This window comes from Cebus imitator, unplaced genomic scaffold (assembly GCF_001604975.1).
Source record: "Cebus imitator isolate Cc_AM_T3 unplaced genomic scaffold, Cebus_imitator-1.0 Scaffold25, whole genome shotgun sequence".
Taxonomy (NCBI): domain Eukaryota; kingdom Metazoa; phylum Chordata; class Mammalia; order Primates; family Cebidae; genus Cebus; species Cebus imitator.
Window position 1 is genome coordinate 1,981,727 of NW_016107340.1, and position 6,718 is coordinate 1,988,444.

Genomic DNA, 6,718 nt, shown 5'->3' on the forward strand with positions numbered 1-6,718 from the left:
AACCTACTGAGGTCTATGAAACTAACATTCTGAAAGTTGGAACTTTATCTTCCTAACGGTGATAATGTTTTTAGATTAGCTTAATTTTAAGTAAAATTGGGTGATGGTGATATGATTTCAAAATAGGGGGATTACTTTGGGACAAAATGCAAAAATTTCTGAGCCTAGTCAGAACAATCTTAGATCTGGCAATTCCACTTTCAGGTATTTTTCTCACAACAATTGAAACATAGGTCTGCAGGACAGACTGGTACAGGTAAGTGTGTTTTAGCTTTATTAGCATCAGCAAAAAAATTGGGCGGAGGATTCTCCAACATTTTGTATTTTCCTCCTCTTCAACTTCTGACAACTGAAATCTAGTACTCACTTGAAGGCACTGCTTTCTCTATATTCCTGTTACCACAGGGCTAGGAGTGAGGTAGGGATTTGCTTTATGTACTGCTCCTTGAAGACCACTCCTTCTACCACCACTTTTGTTCAGGGGTTAGCAACCTACAGTCTACAGGCCAAATTCTACCTCTTTCCTGTTTTTCTACAACTCTAAGCTAAAAATGGTTTATATATTATAAAGCATTGTGGGAAAAAAATAAGAAAAATAAGAATCAGTGATGGTGGCAGTGGAGGAGGAGGAACAGGAGCAGCCTCAGGAGGGGGAAGAGGAGCATGAGGAAGGAGGAACAGGAGCAGGAAACAAAGACTACATGTGACAGGCAAAGCCTAAAATATTTATTATCTGACCCTTTACAGAAAAAGCTTGCAATAGACCTTGCCACCACTACCCAGTCCTCTTTGTAGTCATCTGCTGAGCCCTGTGTTACACTCCCTCATGTCTTAAAAGATTTTGAGCTCACTGACAATATCTCACAATTACATTGGTAATCCCAGTATTTATCTAGATGATCCATTGAGCTACCTAGAATCCCAGCTGTTTGGCATTCTCTCCTCTAATAATCTTGTTCTTTCCTTGGATAAAAGACTCTAATGGTCAGTCCTAGAATGTGTTATAATCAATAACTCTGCCCACTCTATAATCTCAATAGCAAACATTCCAGTTCACTCCACTTGGGTCCCTAATTCTAATAACATTTAATAATAGAGGCTAAAATTCATTGACTATATCCAATACTTCACTCTTCCTCATTGTCCTAATGTAATTTTTTCTCTTCTTTACCCAGAATATGTTCTGTGGTCAGTTAGAGTAATGCCTTCCTTGCATATACCATCACCCTCAACCCCTTGGATTTCTACTTATTTACTTGTTTATCAAAACTCCAACCTTGAAGACATTTACCTCCTGCCTACTCTTCACATGTACCTGTGCAGCTACACATGGTTTTAGAAAACCAAATCAGGGCTGAAATTTCCCACTTAAGTGAAGACTGTAAACCTCAATTATGCCCTGAATGATGCCTAGAAATCATACTATAATTTTCTAGTCCTTTGTATCTTCTGTTCTTAATTCTCATCAGGTCTCCAACACCTCCTTTTTCATATTTTATCTCAGCTGATGACTGTTCTTCCTATTTCACTGAGGGCACAAACTATTGAAGAAAATTTCCACAAGTTCTCACCCGACATCAACCCAAGCACCAATATCCTCACCTCTATAGTCTATTTCATCTTTTATTACTATAGATGAACTGAGCAATTGTGCTTCGGTATCAAGATTGTTCCTCTCAATATGTATACATATGAGCGACTTTTGATTTTGATGTTTCTTCAAATTTAGTGAGGATTAAGAATCATCTCAAAGGGTTCTTTTAACAAATGAATTTTAGGACATCACCACACAGAACTTTCCTTCATCAGGAAGCCCCTAGATGATTTTAAACAAAGAACATTTGAAATAAAACCAACCTGGTGACAGAGAAATGTAAATATGTTAACCACTTCAGTTGCTAGAAACAAGGCTTTTGTTCTTCAGACTGGAAAGAGGGAAGAAAGCATACATTCAAGAAAACCTTGACACTTGCCCTGAATTTTGAAGAACAGGAGTCCCCAGTGAAAAGGATAGTTGTGGGAAAGCATTTGAAACAGGGGAAACAATGCTGTGGAGATCCTGCAGGCAGTAAACCACATACAGTTCATTTCATCCTTTGACATCTTTCCTGGAAAGCAGAAGGCAGCTAAGCTGGCTAGAAAGGTGAGGTCCTGAGGAGCATGGGCACTTTGAAGGCTGCTCTGATTGATGCAGTATGTGATATGATCTTTAGGAGAACAGTGTGGTGGGTGGGTCTGCAGAGACACTAAATGAAAACAGAATGAGGCACTGGCTATACCTGCAGTGTTGTGCAGCCTGAGGAGTTGCAAGAAAACTCAGAGAGTGTCTCTGAGGAATTTGTAGGGAAATATGAATTTCAAGAGGGAGGGAGTAATTGGTTCTGTCAATGCCAAAAATAAAATGTGAAAAAGTGTCAGGCTACTAAAACTTGTGGCACATGCATTTGCATTCTGTATCTTCCTTTTTTCTTCCCTGAGCTTCAAGTATAAGGGTGAGGTCAAATCATTCCTTTCTGACACAGGGCAGTGGTCTCATATTAGTATCACACAAGAGTTGTAAAACATCATTTGCTGGAGGTGCACCTTGAACTATTACTATGTGTCAATCTCAGGGTATGGCCTAAGCATCAATACTTTTTTGAAGTGTTTCATAAGATTTCAATGTACAGGAAGATCAAGAAACACAGATAGTGAGGAACATTTCTTCTCACATACAGAATTCCAACACTATTTAAATGATTAAATTTCCCAGTGGTAATATTTATCACCCACTAATAATATGCATCAGACCTTACTTTAGGAAATATATATCTTAGAAAATCCTAGATAGATAGATGGATAGATAGATATAGATATACACACACATATATATATATATCATACTATATTAGTATATAAATATATGTGTGTGCACACCCATTTGGTTTTCACAATTTCATGAGGTAGACAACAATATGTATATAGTATATATGAAAATATACAGATGTTTTTAACATATATACATATATAAAATATATATGAAAATATACATATATATGTATTTTTTTGAAATGGAGTTTTGCTTGTTGCCCAGGCTGGAGTGCAGTGGCTTGATCTCTGCTTACTGCAACCTCCGCCTTCCGAGTTCAAGTGATTCTCCTGCCTCAGTTTCCAGAGTACCTGGGATCACAGATGCCCACCACCACACCTGTCTAATTTTTTATTTTTTAGTAGAGATGGGGTTTCCACATGTTGGCCAGGTTGGTCTTGAACTCCAGGCCTCAGGTGATCCACCCTCCTCGGCCTGCCAAAGTGCTGGGATTACAGGTGTGAGCCTCCATGCCAGGCTGATGCCCGGCTGACAACAATATTAACAGGTATTTTTCAGAGAAGGAAAAGGAAGAAATTGAATTTACATGAGTTTCCAAGGTCCCAGGGCTAATAAGTGGCAGAGCTGGAAACCAACCCCCATAGGCCAGTTTGGAAAGCTGTGCCATCAATTGCTTAAGGATTTTGGAGACTACTTTTTGCTTTCTTAGAAAGGGTGGTAGGAAAACAAGGGAATCTGAATCATAGAAATACCAGATTAAGTATAGAACAGCTAACTAGGTAACCTCAGGAAAGTCTCAAGATTTCTGAGACTGCCACAAAGATCCACAGGTCTGTTGTTAATAGTGTGCAATGTGGATAATCAAGAGTTAATTATTGCGGGAGGCTGTCGTGGCTGAAGGAGGACTGCGTGGTTGTCCTGCGCTGGGCATCCGCCTCGTGGTCCTGGTCCCTGGATACCTGAAAGGGATCAGCAGCCAGTGTTCCGTTGCCACTGCGATGTAACTCTGACTTCCCCTCCACAAATTAAGCAGAGAGTAAGTGGAGAGAGTAACATGGGTCAGAGTTTTCTAGAATAGCCCTTGTGACAGGGAGATTTTTGGTGGCAGAGACCTTCTTTGGTCCGCCTTCCAGGAAACCAGATGCAGCAAATCTCAGTCTTTTTTGTTTGTTTGTTTTTTGTTGTTTGTTTTTGTTTTTTGATGGAATCTCGCTCTGTTGCCCAGGCTGGAGTGTAATGGTGCAATCTCAGTTCACTGCAACCTCCGCCTCCCAGGTTCAAGCGATTTTCCTGCTTCAGCCTCCTCAGTAGCTGGGATTACAGGTGCTCGCCACCACTCCCAGCTAATTTTTGTATCTTTTTAGTTGAGACAGTGTTTCACCATGTTGGCCAGGCTGGTTTTGAACTTCTGAACTCAAGTGATCCACCCACCTTGGCCTCCCAAAACACACAGTCTTTGTGTGATGCCTCTCTGTGGTGTTTGCAAGATTTGCACAAAATTGGGATTTCTTTCTTTTCTAGGACATCCGCTCCCTGGAAACGGCACTTGCAAGGGGTGCTGGGGTGTTAGGAAGCAGGTGATTTAGCCTGTGATGGACTTCCAATGTGAGCACTGGCCAGAGTGACCAGTCAACTGGCCCCAGCCGGGATCAAGATGCAGAGGCCAGGATGCGGGCCCAGCCCTGTGCCAGGAGGCTGGTTGGAACAGAGGTACAGATACAAGCCTCATCCCCTCTGGGACTGCCGGCTCCAAGGGTGTTTGCAGCCTTAGAGCCTAGCTTTCCGCAAGTCCACTTGCCCCCAGGGCCACAGCTGTAAATCCTGCTTGCTTTCATTACAGGGATAGGCAGACTGACATCGGGACACCCAATGCCTCTGGCCCCAGCCTATGCCTGGGTAGTGCAGTGTGTTCCAGTCGGCCAGGGACAGCTGCTGCAACCACCCCTCCATTTTAGTATCCCAATTCTTAAGTTCTGCCATTGTGGTATTCTGATGGAAAAAAAAGAACCGCTTGGCTGTTTTTGAACCACCTGGAACCTAAGATCCTGAATTGTTTTTTTACTGTATTTGAGCTTGTTTTCTTCCCCAAGGGGGAAAATCTATGTGGAAAACATTTATTTTAAAATACAGGATAAAGTGAATTAAAAGATTTAAAGCACATTCCTTCATTAAATGAAGGATAGTGCAAAAAGCTCCCTGTCACAAGGGCCATTCTAGAAAAATCTGACCCTACTCCCTCCACTAACTCTCTGCTTAATTTGTGGGAGAGGAAGTCGGAGTTACAACACAGTGGCAATGGAACACTGGCTACTGAAATATATATATATATATATATATATATTTCTGTGTTGGCAAAATTTGAGAATAAATTGGTCTTGAGTGGAAAAAAAACAATTATGCATAGTTCCTTTACCACATAAACAAATCAACACCACTTCTGATGTACCTCAATAGTGGAAAAAGCATTTAACACTTTGCAAATAAATCACTATTAATTGGTATGTTGTTTTGGCCCTAAGTGTATATGTTGGGGAGCGCCAGGAGGGAATTTGAGTTGCACAAATACCCAGTGAACCAATAAGGTGCTCAGACATTTAGAAATTCACCAGATGCCAAAGGTGGCATGACGTGCATGATCCAGGAGTTATAAGATTTGGATTTCCTCTGTGCACTGAGCTCTTTAACCTGGACCCAAGGAGTATCTGCCTAGCAACCTGTCAAAAGGAAGCAGTGGAAAAAAGCACAGAGTAGTGGCTGGTGACCATTTTAACCAAAAAAACCCACAGCTGCTGTTTGTTCCAAATGCCAAAAAATCACCAAACCTTGTTGATTGTTTCACATAATTTATGTCTAGCCTTTCAGTCTTTAAAATTTTTCATTTAGAGGAAGAGCAGAATTAAAAATAAATTAAATTAAATTAAAAATTAAATAAAAACTTTTTATAGCTTGCCCGACGTTTTCCAAGTTTGTTTTGTATTACATTATTGTTTTAAACAGGGTCTAATCTTGGTACCAGTACTTTAAACTGTTCTCTTAGGATAAGTATTCACAATTTATTTCTCTTGATGCCAAAAAGAGACTTATGATTAGGGCTGGAATTATTTCCAATGGCATTTCTAAAATTCTTAACTCCTCCCTCACCCTAGGCTTGAGCATTGCTATAAAATTAAGAAAAGCCATTTTGGAAAGTCCAAAGTTCTGTAAGACTGAAGCCTCTTATAAAAAAATTGTGAGGAGGCTGAAAGGAAGTTTCTTACTCATTTGTCAGTTTCTTTAAAACAAGAGGTAGTGTTGTCAGTACTTTTAAAGTGCTGAAAAAGACTACACGCCTGCAAAAGAAGGCTGAGTGTTTCATTCTAGAACTGGTTTTTGTCAGTGAACATCCACTGACTTCATTTGGATGTTGTATCTGAGTGAGAGCTCTTTCTCACAAGTAAAACACCAGTCAGTTGACCTCTTTATCAGGCAAACATATCCTTCATTTGTCTCTTGATGACACAATGTCACTCTTCTCCTTCAAGCTGAGGCTTCAGATTCTCCACAAGTCTTTATTTCCCACAGAGTCTTCAAGAGGCGACTCGATTTTCAAGCTCTTCAAGGAGCCCCGCTATTATGCCATATGATGTTATGACTCAGTAAGCCTGTGGTCCCTTCTTCTGAGACCTGGAGAGACATATTCTAACTGCTTCTAGAGGAGCCAGGCATACCATTATTAGTTCATGCCATCCCAAAAGAACTTCATGTTTTTTTGAACTCTAAATTGCTAAAGCTAAAAGTTATATTCTTCTGATCCTCAAGAGTTCCCGGAAGTATGCTCTCTGGTGATTAAACTACCTTCCCTAAAAAGTGGCTCATCCTAAATAGTGCAATGATCATTATGTGTCAGCTTTATAATTCTATGCCTGTAAA